Raw genomic sequence first — 21,253 nt, 5'->3', positions numbered from 1 at the left:
AAACTTTCGAATGATAGATATTAAAATTAACTACATCAATTAAATATATTTATTATTAATAATAATTATATTATAATGCAAGTATAACATATAACTATAATATAGATATAATAGTATTTGTTTAAAGCTGTAATAACAAACTTAAATAGATACAAAGTTAAATATTTTTTCTTCTAGTCTGTTTAAAAAAAAAACATTTTTTTAATTTCATTAAAACCTAATTTGAAAGTTGTTGATCATTCAATAATAAGCACTGCTGAACTGTTAAGCCTATCAGATGACATGGTAGGTCGGTTGAATAATTCGAGAACAGCGTAAATAAAAAAATATGTAATTATTTATTAATGTATGGAAAAGTAGCTACTAGATAATTTGAAGTTAAGTTGTTGGAAAACCTTTCAATGTCTTCGATAAACTATGAAAATGTATACATTCGATATCAAATAATTTGTCTAGAGTCTAGATCTTCGCTGTAATTGTACATAACATTTAAGAAACTTTTTTTATTTCAAATAGACTCTATTCTTACGACTTCAAAATAAATGAATATTTTAAAATTAAATTATCGCAGGCATTTTTAATTTGATTGATTTATTTAACAAATCATCACAGATGGATCAACAATTTTTATTTTAAAGCCTTGATAGTCAAAAAACACGGTATTTAGTTTATTTGATTTATCAATTTGTTTTATTTTTTACAATTTTTTGTTTTAAACTGAGAAAACTTCAAATTTGTCTTGAGCCAATTTTCTATAAGTATTGAACATTGTATTGTTTTAATATATTTTATTAGTGTATTATATAATTTAACAAAATTTATATTTTATTTTTATTTAAGATTTATTTTAATAGGTTGTAATTTTTTACTTACATTATTAAATGTTTGGAGAATATCAAATCATAGAGATATCATAAATGCAGGTTCTAATTTATTTATATTCTTTAAAAACCCATTAGCTTCACTACGTGTAAGTGGTTTTTTACAATCAGAATATCCTAGCTCCTGCAAAGCATTTGAAATGGTTGTCCAATTTTTATTATGATTATAATATGTATCATTTCTAGCAGACTATCTAGTTATTGAATGCCTTTTTAGAGTTTACTCAGCAGTGTTATCTAGTGGTGTGTTGAATATTGATAATGAAAAAATAAAATATACATTTTGAAAAAATTAATTATTCATTATAACTGACGTGCACATGATCCAATAAGGTTTAATGAGTGAGTAGAATATGAAACATATTTATTGATGTATATCTTATATTCTTTAATGGATGTAAATTTCATTGAAGATTGGTCAATAAGTGGTAAATTTACACTTTTTACTGATTCAATACATTTTTTGCTTAAATAAACAAAATAACCAATATTATTTTTTTTACTTTCTTTTAAACATATATAAAAAAAATAATAAGGAAAGTATAAATCATTGAATTATCGACAAAATATCTCCAGTAAATATCGCGTGATCAAAATATCGCGAAACCAATATATCGCATGGAGTGCATATCGCTAGTATACATATCGTTAGTATGAAATATAGCAGAAATTTAATTAAAAATAAATAATATTGATTATTGATTGATATTTTATAATAGTAATAAATAATTCAAAGTATATTATATTGTCATAAAATTATAATAGAATTGATAAAAATGATAGAAGATGATCTTCAAACTTTTAATTATGATAATCTACTACTACTTTCTTTACTCGTTCCCTATTGACTGTCTTGTTTTTTTAATTGGTGTATTTAGATTTAACAAATGCGATAATAATTTTTTTACGATATATTGGATACGTGATATCTTTGTTACGATATTTTGGTCACGCAATATTTTGTCGAGGTACCTAAATCATCATAGAATATATAATATATCTATAAAATACCTACCTAATATTATTTATTACTCACTATAATACAGTAGTATTATACAGTCACCCTCATATCAAGTGTAAATAAAATATATTTTTGTTTAAAATTGATGGATATATTTTATTCCAAATTAAACGATAAGGGTTAAATTAGTTTATATAACATAGTATTTGACTACGGGGTGGTATTCTGGTCTGGCATCTTGATTTAGCTAAAGACAAACTAAGGATTGGGTGTGTCCAAAATAAATTCTCGCATTTAGTCTTTATCCTTATTATTAATCACTCACGGCATACTCGCTTTTACAAAGTATGTTGATATACCGATTCTCTTCTCTTGTCACCATGATACCGATCATCGCTTTGTATCTTCTGTTCTAAATTGCTCCTTAGACGTTCCTAACATCCTTTAAAATATCAGTTTCCGTGTGCCCTCCTTCTACTTTAGAAATCACATCCCTTTCCATACTCTCTTCCCTTCTTTATCCTATGGGTATAATTATCTCATACACAGTATAGTGCGTTCTTTAAATAATCACATAACTCAATAAATATAAAACAAAAGAAACTATGAACAGTATGAACTGTTAACTGTGGAATTTAAAACTGCATTATGATTTTCTTTGTTGTACAATTATATTAATTGAATTATCTTAAAATAACTGCATTATTATTATGTAAGATAAATTAGTTATAAATAACTGTTATCTTGTTTTTATATTACTATATTAGCCTATAATTATATTCTTGAAAATTTTCGTTTAGCGTAAAGTCAACATTCGGTATTTGACTATTTGAGTATTAATTATTATTGTTTTTGTTATTTGTTCATAGAATATTACTATCTGTATGGACTTTTTATTCATTACAAAAATACCCAACTATAAATATATAAATATTTTTTATTGTAGATTGAACATTATCATTCAGTATTATTGATAACTTATATAATATTTAATTCAAACAAGTACTTGATATAATAATATTAATATCTATACCGCGTAATTGGTAGTTTTGATATTCTGTTATAAATATTATGTGATGCTGCATGTTAAGGTTTATAGATTATCTATAAACTTTGGCTGCATATTACTTTTTATGGTTAAGACTGTTAAGAGGACCTTATACTCGTAAGCAATGTTCTCGTGTTTCAAACGTGTGGCATAGCAAATTGTTTTAAGTCTAGCATGTTTAATATTACAGTAAATTGACCTATTATACAATTTAAATGTAAAAATATTACCTTGAGAACCTCGTCGGGTTTTTTGTATTTTTATTTTGAAGTGAGCTATGGACATTTTAAAAACCTAAATTTTTTATACATTTTAAAATTCTGTAATATTCCATGTCTTATTATTATTTACTTTATTATTTTAGGGAGTGATTTTAGACGTTATAGGTATAGTAAATTTAGAAAAGAGTTTTTAAAGTTTTGGAAGTGCATAATATTATAATTTATTTTGAAAAATGTAAATTTCGTAAGTCCATAAATAATTAATTATTAGAACAAGAATAGCATTAGGCCCTTACAGGTTAAAAAAAGAGCTGTAGTAGAAACACCGGTGCTAAAATATACCATCCAGTTATTGGGTTGCTAAATTATTATAATGTATTTTTTTTTAAATATTGGAAAAAAGTTATCGTCACTATGGTTTAATAGTTGTCAAGAAGCTTTTGAAAGTAATAAAAGAGTGTTGATGGAGAGTCCCATTTTGATGCATTTCTTCCCAATGTTTACTAACAGCACTAAATCAATGAAGCGAATGACCATTTAACACTTGCTTAACGGAAAAAGATGAGTTTAAACCCTTTTATTTTAATATTTTTTAGTTGCTATGATGTTTTAGTGTTTTACTAATTGTACCGTTCGCGTAATGTATTGAGAATTTCTGCGTGTTGTGTCATTTCGCGTTTGTTCGCATTCTTAAAATTTGTGTTATTTACGAAATTAGTGTAATATAATATCTAAAACTGTACGTTTGTGTTTTCTTAGTTTCATCGATTTTCATCTACTAATGTCAATAATAATATTTATTTTATGGTACTATTGTAGGTACTTAAGTGATCGGTTCGTCTTCGACAATAATTGGTACTCAAATTGTAAAAACATGTGTGTGTTTAAAAACAAAGTCTTTGTTATAAGCAATTTTATTAACACTTACAGGTCGTAGTTGTTGACATACCGTGGCATACGTGAGCTCAGAACATTAAAGTAAAAAAAAAGCGATATATAAAATTATTGGTGACAAATGACATTGGTCATAAATAGATATATTACATAATAACAAATAAACAATTGAAATATATAAAAACTAGTCTTAATAGTATAGTAGTTTTATTTTACATAATTATAGTTAATTATCATTAAATTAAAAAAAAATATACTTGTTTAACCGATTTCGAACAATGTTAAAAACCTATGTTTATAGAATATTTTCCCTAATTATTACGTCTCGTGGTTACCACATTCACAAGTCAACAACTATAATGTATAACTTAACAAATAATGGGGTGCTTCCAGAGGAAAAATGTTTCCACTCAAGCCTCCTTATTCCTTACCTACATGTAATTTATTTATTGTACGAATATGTATTGTACAGTTTATTACATATATAAATAAATAATAAATAACAAATCGTAAGTTACTATATTAAAAAAAAATTAATAATTAGTGATTTTTAACTTGTGTGACAGATGTATCTACGAAAAAAGGTATTTGTTTATGATTTAATTTTTGTATTTTAATATAAAAATAAAATAATAAAATTACTATAATTTATATGATGAATAATAAATCACGGTTGTAAATATTTTGTAATTGAGCTATTTTATTGTGTTTCGATATTTTCTTTCGGCATTGGCCATTTTGGTTTCAATGCTTTGCCATGGATCGAGTAAAGGACATTTTCCTATTGAACAATTCAAATAGCTACCCACTTACATTCGTTCTTCATCAGCTGTGGCCTGTTGCAGTATGGTTGCCAGGTACGATTTATAAATTATAAATTATTGTTATAAACGTGTTTTAAGTGCGTCGTTACGGTGTATATTTGTAGGATGTATACCTACCTATCCACCTACCTACCCACCCAATCGTTATGTCTCGTGCGGGTAGAATCAATTTAGCGTTAACCTACTACGACGGCGTAATGACTACATAGGCGGTAGGCCATAAGGCGCATGCTGCATACATAAAATATGATATAATTCTGGGTGCAATTTGTGCGGGTAAATGTAAAATTGTACCCACATATAGTTTATTGTACGATTTATGTGCCAATCAATCATATAGGTACAATTATAATAATATGTCTATTATTGTTGCAAATACCGAGCGAATTGCATACCGCCTATGGACAGTGAGCTGATATATTATAAACACGTCAATTTAATTAAATGTCGATCGATCACTCGCGGTAGACTTGCCTCCATGAAAATGGTCCAAAAATAAGCAAATTTTATCTTATGATTTTATTATTAGATATAATATCAATGTGATTAGTTGTATACTTTATATAGTGTCTATAGTGTCAATAGTGTCATAAAAAACAGCTATATGGACTTCAACGGAGAGACTGACGTTTAAAACGAGAAAAATGAAATGTGAACATCACATTATAGTGAAACGTGTTATGCACCATAATTATCATTTATTACAGCCAAGAAATAACTAACACATTTTTTTTTTTTTTTTAATCGATACTCTATAAACTCGACTTTATAATTAAAAAAAGACATAAGTTGAATTGATTTTTATTCTATTCGAAATTTGATTCGTAGGTCATGAGTGTAGTTAATAATACGGTTTAACTCGAATTAGGGGACTTTCTGAAGCTTAAGTTTTGTTTTTATATCGGTAGATCGTAGAATTTAAATTTGATTAGCATTTTATCTAATGTTTGTATGATATATGTATTATAGACTAGTTATTTGTTATGTGATCAAATGTATCGTCATGTTATTTTAAGTGTATATACATTTTAAGTCTTAATTTTTATTTTCACCACGATTGCTGTCAAAACAAACAATTGATTTGTACATTTAACAAACATTTCATAATTGTTATGTTGAACATATTGTTATATTTTATATTTTAAAACATTTTTGTATAGTCAAAATAAATACTTTTTAAAAAAAAATGTATCTGCTGGTAAAAAGGATGAATAGATTTTTCTACTATGTTTAAAATTTGCAATGACATATATTCAAATTTAATGTAATGTAAGCTATTTTATTTTTGATAAATTTAAATTTGTCTTTATGTTCTATTAATTAAATTAAACGTGATTTTTAAAAGTTTAGATTGAATCTTATAACTCTGAAAATTTAATTACTTATACTGATACATAATACAAGTTTAAAACTCTTCTTTTAGTAAATTTGAGTTAGTTTCTGAAAGTGATACTTTTTCTTTAACATTGACAATAAATTGTATGGAAATAAGTTTTTTCACTTAATATAGTTTTTAGTGCTGCACTGTTTAAAGTAAATGTTTAAGTTAAGGTAAGGTTAAAGTTTAACTGTATAGATAATTTCTATCTTCGTATAATATAGTATGCATATTCAATACATATATTTTAACAATTAATCATGTATGTAATATATATATATATATATTAAATAAATGATAAAATTTTCATTTTTTTGTATTATAATTATGTTAGATTTTTATTATAATGTGATCGAAAATTTAAATTCCCATTGAATATTTATCCTTAAATTTATTTTTATAATTTAATTTTATGTCTAACCTTATGATGTTAATTTTATGAACATTTTTTTACGTTCACTAAGTAGTTTATGAAATTTAATGTAATAGATTGTACACTAAGAATTACATTTCATGATCATAAAAATTAATTTATAATTTCTATTTAAAATTACTAATATTTGTTACACAATGGTATATACATTTTTTAAAATTTTTATTTTAGATTACAATACACTATCTAAAGATTTAGTGAAAAAGAGTAGTCGACTTCGTTTGATATAGATATTTTTATAATTTTTTTTTTTTATTGATATATATTATTACACAGTAATTTATTTAATTTAGAGAAATATTCAAAATTTAAACGTATTTCATAATTTATTAATGTGACTGTATGACTCCATGATGAATGAGTGTACAGTCCTCCTCTCTAAGTTGTATTTAAATATTAAATTAAAATTAGATTAAGAATAAATTAAAACATTTTCAGAAAAACATATCAACCTACCATAATACGTATTAGAAGTAAAATAAATAACGTTAGTAGTTATATTAAAATAACATATTATGAAATAAATTTAGTGATATAGGCTGACAGATTGTTTTCCGCTCAGAATAATTTTACGTATAACTACTTATTTGCATAGATATTGAATTTAAATTTAATGCATCTATAATAGTGACCAACTCTACGCCTAATGTACAGCAGAGTGATACCCACTTGCCTACTTGTTTTTGTATTTTCATTAATTTTATTTTTGTGAAAAGAATAAAAACTAAATACAGTGATAAAATATACGAGTATGATTTTCACTAGTGCTTTATACTTAAAAATATAATATAATTTCTTTTTTTATCAAGCTTCATTTATGTATATTGTAAATGTATACTTATATATTAATAGAAAGACATTGTAAATGGATTAAATATTGCAATAAAGTGATTTAATTAGCCAATGTCAGAGACTGTTGTTTTGATAAACAAAAATACCAATAGAAAATCTATTTTAAAATCTCTGCTTGGTATTGGGTTTGATTCTGTTGTCATTGAATTATTCGGTATTTCGTCTTCTGATAAATATTTGTTTGTCCAGTCCCTTTTGGATTCAAACCAAGTCTACTTAAATAGCGTTTATTTTTTGACTGTTTCCCAATACCTTTCTCTTGTTTGTACCTTTTTCCAATAGGACATTTTAATGGTTTTTCTTTGAAAAGCCGTTTTTATTAAAAGATGTTTTGCCCTTAAATGTTATTTCATTTTCTAAGAATTTTTTTTTTATTGTAAATGAAACCACAATAACATAGGTTATTGGCTTTTTTAAATTTTAAATTGAACCTACATAGTGAAGGTGATTAATACAATGTTTTAAATTTTGTATTGGGAGATTTTTAAGGGGAACAATATTATATAGAGGACTTTGAGACAATATGTGCTGTTATATTAAATTATATACCTATTTGTTATATTATAGTATCTTTAAAAGTATTATTTTTTTACTTTATACTATAAAATATAATATGCTAAAAATTTAAAAATAATTTAATAATAGCGTTATTAATACTATAATAAGTGTAATTGTAATAAAAGCAAATAAGATTTATTCAAAAAAAATAATAATAATATACATATAAGTAAATAGATTTTTAAAAAAGGTATACAAATAAAAACATTAAAAACCTACATATAAAACAAATAAGGATATTTTAAATTTTCGATTTTTTCGTGTGATTTATTTCTAATTAATGTTACGTTATTATGTAATGTATAATATTATTATTATATGTGAATTTTAAAAGTTTATTCAAAGTAGAATCGTTATTTTCTTAATAGCTATTGAAAAATACTAAATAGTATAGACCTTATAAAACTATAAGAAACTTAAATATATAAAAAAATATATGAAATAATGGTTATATAATAATTTTTAAAATATCAATAACATTATAAATAAAGTACTAAATTAAGTGTTTGTGATTTTTTTTTATAAAATCAACTAAACTAATTATATTATTAAACATCACTAATCAAGAAAACTGTTATCGTGATGGATAGAATTGTGAACGTATATGGCTGATATGGTAATATTGTAAAGTATTCTGTAAGGGCAATGAAAAATAAATCATATTATTTAAGTTATTATAAAACCATGAGCTTCTCCTGTCCACTCAGAATCTGAAATATTATAGTTTTCTCTAGAATTCTAAATTAATAATAAAATATAAAAGTAATTGTTTTTGAATATTTTATGAACATTCATAGTATTTACAATTTGCGTAATTTATTATTATCTAATGACTAATACCTACGTCACTAGGTATTTTTTCATTGTATTTTAACTTTTAACTATTTGTGAACTATTTATTTTATTTTATTCAAAATGTTTTTATCTATGTGAAAAAAACCCGTTCAATGCCTAAAAATAACATGTAACTACGGTTACTTTGAGAGGTCGATATATATTGTTTGTTTTGTTTATCGTTAGGTTTCTTATAAATGAGTTTAGAAAATCAACTGGAATTTTGCTTTTGTAAAGCTATACACATTGGAGGGTCATACGTCTTCAATGAAAATGTCACGTTCTGAATTACCTATGTTGGTAGTTATCGCATATAGACCATTATAGTCGTCCGAATAACGGGTCGAATGACTTTTAATCTACTGACGTCTTTATCTTGAAACGTGTTCGTAATATAAAAAAAAAAAAATCTTTGAGAACATTTTTAAAAGATATACATAAAACTTACTGAGAAGATTGTTTTAAGAGTAGTATATAAAAGAAGTTTCATAATCTATATTCGGGCATTTAAGAAATAATTATGATGTATCTATTTATTATTGTTTATTATGAGATCGTTATCTTTATATTTCATGGTGGGCATATATTAAAAAAAAAGTTTTTCGTACCTATTGATAACGCTTATAAGTTATTTATATGTATACCTTAAAAATGTTTCTAAAAATAAAATCAGAATGTTGATTCTTATTTTGGACACATGTCATATTATTTACTTTATTGTTCAAAGTATAACCCAAGTAGATTGACAATGTAATTTTCTGTAGTAAAAGTAAAATAATAAAGATAAAAAAAGCAATATTGTCAGCATATCGTTGTTGGTTATATTTTCTTTTAGTTTTCATTAATTTTTACGGACTATAGCTGAATATCAGATAATTAATAGTAATTTATTCTATAAAATGCAGTTGTTGTACTTGTAAATTGATTTTAATTATTGTGTACACTACTTGAACTGAATATTATCTTTAATGGTCTCACTTTGTTATTTATTACAATTTGTAAAATTCAAGTGTGTTAGAAAATATTTAGAAAATATTTTATATTTAATGTATACTGTTATTTAACGGTTAAATTCTGTTTTCATTGTTAATTGTATAGAGATTCTAATTACTAATGTTTTTTAATTTGTTTAACAAAATAAATCATACGAAATACAAATAATTATGTATAAAATCATTGTAAATTGGAAATATTAATTAACTATATTTGTGTAATTAACTCAAAAACATGAATTAAATGAAGTAGAGATACACGTGGAGCCTATTGAAACTAATTTTCATAACAATTAATATATACTCGTACATTAAAAAATTTATTTACAAAATTAAATTTGTTGTAATGATTTAACTAGGCTTTTTTAATGAAATTTAAAAACTAATCAAATACATTTAACTCGGGTTATTACAAAAAAGAGGAAGAAAGAGAGAGAGAGAGAGAGATTAAACATAATTTTCTGTTTCACACCTTATCTCCGCGAGGGTTTTTTAAAAATGTAAATTATATTATAATTCTATAATATATAAAATATATTTTGCGGAGTACCTACCACCTATCTTCACGGCAATTCATTAAGCGTGCGAATTAATTTCGAATAAAAATGATAATTTTTACTTTTTTAAAAAGACTATCGGGTTTGATTCATGTACAGATTTAATAATGAGCTTAAAAATCCTTAAAATAGAGAGGTATAATCTATTTATTATATATATATATATATATATATATATATATATATATATATAGGAATGTTTCAAAGGGCCCTGCATGAGGAAAGTAAATTTTTGTATAAATGTGCTCGGGGGCGCAGCCATTATTTTTTATTGTATTCAACTCGTCATTAGTTTTGTCCTGCTTGTATTTTCTCTTTGTCAGTTCCTATTAATAATGAAAACCGAATTCGGACGCGTACATGATTTTACATGCTATACAGCTTCAACGGATTTCCAGCGGTTTATTTTTTACGCACCCGTTGCTAGTAACATTGTCAGTGGAGTTGCAGTGTCTTTTTTCCTACTTATTTTGTTCTTTAACATTTTTCAGCTGCTGGTACAAAACAAACACTTTTTTTTTATACAAGAATCCATAAAGTTAGAGGCCGAACAAAGAAATGTCGGGCATTACGATGTAATACGGTTTATTCTCTCGACAGAATGCTCTCCCACTCTGGCCACTTGAACTCTTTAAAACTTTTAAAAGCTACAAGTCGATAAAACAAAAGTTGCTCGAGTTGTACGCGTGCAATATAAACAAAATAATAATAAAAAAAAAAAAATTGTAATGGTTATATTGGTTATAACGTACCTATATAACGAAATACCTCAAATAGTAGAATTATATGTAGGTACATATTTGTTGTTTGTTGGCAACTAGGATTTCAATTGGTTTATGGTAAATAATATTACAGGTCAATGCTGTTTGGTTTAGATTCATGTTCTTCTTTAAATGACGAATCCCTAACGGTCTGTTACATCTAATAAGATGTTAAATGACTAACTACTATTTAAACTCCATAATATCATAGACGGTAAAATTGTACAGTAATTAGAAATTATTATGAGTTCAAACGTAATAACGAAGACATATTTCATAATTTTTTTAGGATTGTAATACATGTATAACAAATTTTTAGATACACCTAATAATTTATATATTATTTTAATTGATTAGCTGATTTGGATTTTCAATTTCACAATAATCACTTTAAGTTTATACGACAAAATTAATGTAAAAATATAAATAACAACGAAGTTGATATTACTCCATGTAATAAACTTGTTAAAATGAACCCATTCTGTATGCACATATTGAATTTTATGAGTTTTTTCCTTCAAATTTTATCCTAATAAGTTTTTTTTTTTACGACGTCAAATCTCGGAAATGCGTAATATACAGATTTTATTAAGTGTGTCATCTGTTGTATGGAAAATTTAAAATTAATCTCGACCTTTACAACGAAACTTATGTTATTAAAAACATAATTTTCTTTAAACCAATGACATTTTATAATAGTTTTATTTTACAATATTGTAATAACTTTTTTAACTAAAACAGTAGAAAATAATTAATTTTTTTTATCCATATTTTTATGGTTTTACATGCCAATTGAATAAATAATGCTTTATTTAACAGATAGAAAATATATTGTTCTAAAATAATGTAAAATTCGTTAAACAGGGCAATTAATTGTTTCCTTACAATAATTTTTTTTGAAAAAAAATAATTAATAAATTGTGATCATCCCTTATTTTTGTTACTACAAAAAACAATTAAATATTTAAATGTGTTGATTTTATTATAATATATAATGATACAATATAATGTACAATGATTATATATTTAACCTTAGTCATAATAAATTTATAAATATATTTTTGAATAAAATGTAACATCTTATTTAGTTAGACAAATTTTATAAATAAAAATATGATTTTTTTTATTATTATTTACTATTTAACATTCAAAAGCTGTATTTATTATTTTGTTTATTTTTCACTTATGTATCTTATATATATATATTTATTCAGTTGAATCAACAAAAAACACGACACGCATTATAGATATAGAAAAATTATATATTGTTGCAACTGGAAAAAATGGACAAAAAGAACCAATTGAAGTGTAAAATTTGAGTCATATTCCGACATTTTCGTTTTCAAAGCCTATTGCAGAAATAATAAAAATGTTATTTCTAGCTTTTTGGATGATTTAGGTAGTTTTCTATTTAATTTGTTAGAAAAGAAAGAATGGCTTGAATTAATTGAAATATCTATTGTTGTCAAAACTTTTGAGATTTCTTTCTGTAGGTATTGAAAGTATAAAATATTTTATTTTTTATACAAGTGAAAATGTTTTCTAACGGTTTTAAGACCTAATTGGTTCAATTTCCTAATTTAATATAGTAATATGCAATTATATTTTTCATGTAATACGTGGCATATGATACTAATAAATGTTATAGGTCATCGTATTATTCAGTATGAATAAAAGAAAAATGCTATACATTTTTAAATAAATTAAAATTTAAGAAAAAGATAATTTGTTTATTTTAATTTTTATGTAGTTAATAATTGTTTACTTTAACAACTATTATATTATGTGTTTAGCTTTTATAATATATACTTTTTAGTGCAAGTATTGACTTAGATTTTGATTCCAATGAATTAATAATTTGGAATATTATTTCAGTTATTTAATATATATTAAATATAGTTATTATGATTTAGCAAATGAAGTGTTTATATTTTTGTCTTACAAATATTCATACTTAACATTAAGTTTAATTTAAATTAAATATTTATAGAATTAAACTATTTACTTAAATTCACTATCTACAATGTTATTATTAAAATGTTAATTTGTGCGTTTGTTTGTAGCCTAGTATTCAATGTGGAATAAAAGTAAATTAAACAAATATATATATAAATATCTTAAGGTTTTAAAATTTAAAATTTTTTATTAATTTTAACACTTTGTAAAACTAGTTATTAATTTTTTTTTTCTGTAAAAATAAAGCGTTATAATTATTTACTTTAAATAATTTAATTATTTTTTTATGCATAAAATATAAATGGGGGTAAGAGTGAGTAAATATTTTCTAAATATTCTTATTTCACATAGATTGATAATAAATAATCAAAGTAAAAGATTCATGTGGTTATTAATGATTGTTGATTATTATTGTTCAATAATAATTTAGGTAATAATAAATAGTTCATTTATTTTTTCTCAATGTGTCTTCAAATGTAATTTTTTCTTTATGTTCTAATGTTAACCAATGGAATAATACTGTCTTACATAAAATAATGAACGTGTTATAAATGTCTTTAAATATCTATTTAAAGTTTATTTTGTTCTTTATTTTTATTTAAAATTTACTGTTTCTAAAACAATGGTACTACTTCAATTTTATTTATTTACCTTTTTGAATAACTAGAGGTTAAAAGTGTTTAAATTATTTATCTTTGACATTTTGTTTTAATATTCTAGACAACTATTTTATCAGTTGCTATTGACCATAAAATTATAATAACATAAAACATCAAGTGAATACATTTTACTGAAAAATTAAAAAAAAAAAAAATAAATTAGATTTGCATCAAGTAACAATTATATTTAAATGTGCATCGTTATATTAATTACTATGTTGTATTTAATATTTTATATAATTATAAATTATGTACTTTTCAAAATATTTAAAGTTATCCCTGGTTTAAATCAATAATATTACATTTATAATTAAACATGTTGGAATTTGTATAAAAACCATAGCTAGATTAAATTTTTAATCAGTATTATTTAAAATTATTTTATTTGGATGTTTTTCTAAGTTATGTTATTGAGATTCATTAACTTAATTATATATTTTTGTTTTTTGATGTAATCTATATTTTTATAATAAATATAATTCTTGTATAAATATTAAGTACATATTTAACTTTAGTCTGTATAATCTATTTATAAACTGACATACAGTATGGTACTAAATAACATGTTTTTTTGACATTGAAATATTTATTATTGGAAAACTCCTGTCATATCATTGTGATTTAGAATGTTGTGAAAGTTTGTATGACTTCTTGCATTTTTTTATCGTGAATTTTTGGGCCCAGAAGTCTTGTGTTTGGAACATTATGCCATTGGTTCAACTGAAAAACTTAGTAGATATTATTTGTAGGTTACCAACATTTCAGAATAAGTGATCAGCAATTATAATATTATCTTAATACCTAGGATCTTGTTTTCTTTTTATAAGTATTGATTTTATTTAAAAATTCATTAGACTTTAACTTACATTTTAATTTTAAACTTAGATTTGGTGACGTGAACTGCGATGACTTCGATCATTGTTGGTTGTTGTCCGCCAGAATTAGTACTGTATAAGAAGTAAGGATAAGACTCAGACACGAAATGCAAAATTGAGTGTATAATATATATTTGATTTTATTAGATCGACATACTAATATAGCAATATTTATTACACATTGTTGTATTCATAATGGTCACTGGTTGTCATTAAGTATTTAGTTATAGGACGTCACTAAGGCTAGTCGTAACCTTTGCCACCGGTCGTATATACGTGTATAGCTGATTCGGTTCCACGTCTCATTTCTCCCGTAAACGGATAAGTCGGGAGTGTTATGCTGTTTGTGTTCTGAAGTGATAGTTGAGAGGAAAGAACGAAAGATTGCTACGGACCATATTTTAGATTAATGATAAATGCAATATTATTATTTAAATCTTTACATTTGCCTAACATAATTATTTTTTATTTTATTATCTTTGGAATGGGTTTGTATACATTGGTTAAATTAAGTCCCAAACAAAAAATATGTTCATTTATATATATTGAAAAAAATATATATTCGACTAATGTCGATACAAACTATAGTTGTATAATAGAACTGAACTATAATTTTAAGTGTGACAATTCGTTATAATATTGAAAGTTTATTTTTTTTTCTATGATCGGGTGAAGACAAATTGTTCTTAAATTGATAAGTAAAGTAAATGAATATTTGTTATATGACGTGTATAAGTTTTTAATATTTTTGACGTTTGTCAAATATTTTATAGAGTAATTTAGAATTCAAATGTTGGATTTTTTCATAAAAATATAATAAATTTTTAGATTTTCTTTGAAAAAGTCACATTTAGTTAAGTATTTTCCGCTGTAATACACATAATTTAAAATCTTTATTTCGGTACAAAACATTAGGTGTGTGGTAAGAACTTTTTTTAGGGGTAGGGTTTATGTGATTATTTATTTATTTATTTAGAGTATGATACATAACAATATGTTGGAGAGAAAATGCATATTTTTCCAGTCGTTGAACAGCGGACAGGAAACGGCCGGGTTGAAACCTGGCCAAATTTCTAAAAACTTTCTTTTTTATTTATAAAAAGGTATATTTCGCGCAATGCAGTGAGTTTTCTTTTGTAAATATTTTATCATATGAGTACTTGATATAATGTTTTGTGTTCATAATATAAATCAATGCGCTCTTTGCTAAAAACGGTGTGAGTTCTATGTAAATACGTTGGAAATTTAAATGCATAGCAGATAATAATTGTAGACATACACCGGAGTTTTTCTATGATATGCATTATTAATTATGTACCTATACTTTGATTATAACCAATAAGAAAAACAGCCAACAGAACAGAGATAATTATTAATAATTGAAACTTAAAATTTAAAAATATTTACTGCAAGATTATAAATATTATAGTATTTGAATGTTCATGAACGTAATTTAAAATTAATTAATTTATGGATATACAATAATTTATTTAAAATTTGAAATTCATCATAAGCTCTAACCATACTAGTTTGAATCAGGGCTGTTATGAAAATTATTCGTAGCTATGATAACTGTCCATTTCGTATTCATCTTATGTTTTAATACTTTCACGACATTTATTCTTATTTGTGAGTAGTGTTTTAACTAACTTTATAACAAATATTTTGTTCTATTTAAATTAATTTGTTTTTATAAAAATGTTTATTAAGTCCGAGAGAAAATTTTTCCACCACTTTAACTAAGGAAAAATATTCATGTTTTAATATAAGCTGAAAACGAATTAAAGACTATATAAACTATCGATTTAAATGTGATATCGTTGTAAATTGTTTTCTTAAAGTTATCGTAACATGTATTTTAGTCATATCGTTTTAAAGTAATTTTAATTGCGTCTCATTTGATTCCAAATAATTGGAGTTATTCAATTTTCTCACGCATGCCATGTTAATTAATAAACCTAATAATTTTCTTATTCATTAATGCTCTTTCTTTTATTTAGTATTCGGGTTTTCAAGTTTAAATAAATACATGTATTCTAATATATTTCATTTTTATTTTATTTATCTGATTTGTTAACACATTTGGTACTTGATTTTTTTTTTTTGAAACTATAAATAGTTGTTCACCTAGATCTAAAATATTGCAAGAATTTTTTTTTATTGAGCTTGGTATTAAATTATAAAAACATACGATTTTAATGTAATACATGTTTTATAAATTATAGTTTACAGCATATTAAATAAACATAAGAGAATTTTCAAATAGAAATTATTTTACATTGTTGATGTTAAATTTTTTTTATACATACGTACATTTAACATAACATGTATAATGTTTTAATACAATTACATTTATACATTTAACCGATAAAATTAATGTCTAAGTATGTTGGTAAACTGTTAATTTAAATTAACTTAAGATGATAAACGGTATTAGAAAATAATTCATAAAATTTCTTTTAAACTCTTTGTGGGTTCTATTTGGTCTATGTTCGTGTAAATTATTTCACGTAACATTTTCAATTAGTTAATACTAACTCCCAACCCCTCCCCCGTTGCCTTTTCTACTTTAAGTACCTCCGGGTGGATTATTTTCACGCAAGCAAACGTAATCCTTTCTGATTAAAGTACGAAGAATATATTCGTACAGTCTCATATACACATATATGTACTACATTTTCAAACACACGCTGAATTGACATTGATAAACGACCGTTGTTTCAAAAATTAATAATATACATGAGTCCCAAACGTATAAAAGTTCACTAAGCCTTTCCTAAGGCTTGTAGAACATGAAAGGCAAACACTTATATAATAGTGTTTTTGTATTTGTATGGAATTTTGATTTCTGAGTTTGAGAATGTCAATACATCATACAAGAATATTAGCGTAAGAGTTTTAAAAATATTTAAAAAAAACTAATTTATGATAAAATTGTGTTCAATAAGTTTTCTAGTTTTTACGTTTAATGATTACATATATTTGAGTGATCTTTGAAATTGTTGCATGATTTATTATAATCACAGTGGCTTAACTCATTTTTTTGACTTGTTCAATTATACTAATATGGAAAACTGCAAATTAATTTTAAAGTTACTTTTCTTTATCTGTAATATGCACAAATTAAAACTAAACTTGTTAAAAATCAGTTACATTTTTTAGGCTGAATTATATTTTAAGCCAAACCATAATAAGAGCTTATTTATATAACGATTATTAGTACAAAATAAAATATATTTTACGTAAATGTGGTTAATATTAGGAAAAAAACTGAATTTAATAACAAAGTGACCATAGGCGGAACTATAATTAGGGATTTTTATTAAACTGGGGTATTTTTCTTTATCAATTCAAACATGTACTTATAAAGTTTGGGGAGAAAAAAGTGAACAATTATTCTTGATGTATACTTCTTTAAACTAATCTGTGTATTTGTATATTTGTGTTAGGAATCTATGATTTTTTTTATTTAAAAATAAAATTAATAATACATACATACGATTTTATAATATATTATGTATACCTACTACATACATTAATACAGAGGGCGATTCGCGAGGGCCAAGATCGAGTTGGCTATATAATTAACTAATCGATTAGTAAAATCACATATCGGAGCCAATTCAAACTTGTTAAGTTAAAAGTTAATTTTTAATATAACAAAAACCTCATTGCGTATCTTAATTAAAATTAACTTAACTTGAACTTTTTAACTCGTTAATGCCCAATTTTGCAACAGCGTATTATAAATAATAATTTTTTAAAGCCAATTAAGTCAGTTTTGTATTAATTTGTCTAGGGTCAAAACGGATGTATTTTTCATGTAGTGATTTATGTACAATTTACAATAATGTCAAGTACTCGGTCAACAGTTTTGGAATTCTTTGGTATTTCTGTTGCTAGTGCTGTGCTGATTGTTTGTGTGTTATTCTACACGTGCACGTTACTACAGAACATAGAACATAGGACGAAATTAAACTTTTCCGGTTCCACTATTCAGTTGCCCTTCTTGTCACTACATTTACACTTTATATACATGTAGAATGACATTAATTATGGAGTGACGACGATACGGTAGTGACGACACTCGAGCCTTTGTCTGTTTTCTATTTTTTCTCATTCTTTCACCTAGTTGCGAACGTCACGAATTCAATTCCAACTGTGTAACTTTGTGTCACTAATGCTTTTAATTTTAAACCTTTCGTTACTTATTTGTACTAGTACATCTTTTGGGTTGAGATTTTATTTTGGCTTTATTTATTTTTTTCATACACATTCCGTGTATTAAATGCAGCTTTTATTACACAAACATATAGCGTATTTAATAATGTAGCTATCATGTTAATTAATAATAGATTAATTCACAACGTCATTCTATCTAGCTGTGTAAAAAGGAATTTTAATTTTTGAAGCAGAGAGGCAATTAATTTTAATATGATACTCGTAGGTATACTTACGTTTTTTGGTTTATATTTGTTTTATAAAATTTTCAAACAACGAGTGCTTTAAATGTTTCCTAAAACTTGATACTTACTAAATTACTACCGATGAAACATTTAGATATACGGAATACAATTTAAGAAATATACTGTAATATCAGTTTTTTGAATACTATCACTTAATTGTTAAAATTGTATGAACGTTGTTTTCGAATCAATATTTTTTACGGTTTATCTTAGTATAGTAAGTTTTATAAAAATTATAGAAAAAATAACTTCGGAGATTAGTTTCATGTTTTGAAGATCTAAAAGCTAATAAAATTTGTATAAAAAACATTAAGTAAAATATAAAATAAAATATTGAAATATATTATTGTATATTATTCAGTTCATTATGTTACTTATTAATTGTGATAAAGTGATACAAATTTAAATGGTGATTAAAAGCATTTTCACATTCAATTTAATACTTTAGAATACAATTATTATTTTCAATTTATCGGTTCTAATTAAATATAATTTTGAATTTTTTTGTTGAATTATTTATAATTATGTACAAAATTACACATTAAATTATGATTTTTCTCATATCTAAAATAGTATTATTTTTTTCTTTTAAAAATCTATGATAATTGCATATTTTTTAGTTTTAAGTTTATTAAAAACTTATTACTGTAATAAATTGTTATATTTTTGTTTTTATATAAAATGTTAATATAAGAAATCTACAAAAATAAATCATTAACTACTTAAAACATTAAAATGAATTAAATATATTTTAACACAATTTGTATGAGTAATAGTTGCAATAAAGTTTAAAATGGAATCAATTTTAGGGAAATATATTATGTTTCCATCAAAAGTTAATTTATTTTTTAAGAAATTTTATAGCAGGACATATTGAATTCTATTCGTTGAAACTCCTTATCGGCTGTCATTACTACCAAAAGACCTAGTCGTCAAAGTCGATGATTCAAATCGCACCCTATCACATTTACTATAAAATCAACGAACAATACTTTAGTATTCATGGAAAAATTGAACAAGCAAACAGTGAGTTGAAGATTTTTTTTTTTTTATCAAGAAGTAAAGAAACCGTATTGTCCTTTATTTAAAGGATTCATATACGCCATTGATGATACTCGTATATTACGTGTGGGTTAACCAGCTGATGTTTGAAGTTCTATCTGAACCAATTCAACCTTCTTCTCGATTGTTCGAATAATAATGACCGATTTTCACATAGTTTAACAATCTTGTTACCAACTACTCATACTAAATTTTAACGAACTTCTCTGTGATCTCTGTAAAGTTTCTTTAGTTTTGAAAACCGTTAAATTAATTTTGTGGCAAAAACTTAGAAAGTTGTATACCGTCTAATCAATATACAGTGTAATAATTTATGACAAGTATAAAATGATCCATTTAAAATTATTATTGTTTCGAAACATTTTTGAATTTGTTATTACATATAATTTATCGTATTATAAATTAAAACCATTTGTTTAAATTTTTTTAGTGAAAAATAACGTTGCTATATTTTATAATTTAGAGTACCTAGGTAATTTTTATAGATTGGTGAAATTTTATTTTTAAATATTTTGTTAATGTAATTTTAATGTTATTTTGAATGACGTTCTTTAGATTTCATCTTAATCAAGGAAATATAATTCATTTTCTTTTAAGGTACATATATATTTGAAAAATAGTGAAATACTAGTAGAAAATTGTCATTAATTCGTTAATTTCAGTATTTTTTTTTAATTTATAGTTGATATGTTTATTTTTATTGTTTTTAAAGATTGCTTTATAGTTTATTCAATTTTAAATTAAACTGATTACATGGCTAGCAAATAAAAAACTTAACAAAACGAAATATTTTAATACTTTACAATGGTTGTTAATTTTTAAAATTTAAACTTCTAAACGAAAATTCGTTGGTTTTTATTTTAAGCTGGTATTTTACTATTGTGTTAGAATAATGTAGTCTTGTATGAAATAACTATATAGTATAATACAACAGATTTAGTAATCATTACTCAGAAAAAAAATAATCTCACTTAAAATCATTAATAACTTTAAATACAAGATTACGCAACGGTATAGTAAAACTTAAAAAACCAAAAGGGA

Source organism: Melanaphis sacchari, unplaced genomic scaffold (genome assembly GCF_002803265.2).
Source record: "Melanaphis sacchari strain LSU unplaced genomic scaffold, SCAv2.0 Contig105_pilon_pilon, whole genome shotgun sequence".
In the NCBI taxonomy this organism is placed as follows: domain Eukaryota; kingdom Metazoa; phylum Arthropoda; class Insecta; order Hemiptera; family Aphididae; genus Melanaphis; species Melanaphis sacchari.
The sequence above is the reverse complement of the archived record's forward strand: the minus strand, read 5'-3'. Positions refer to the sequence as shown.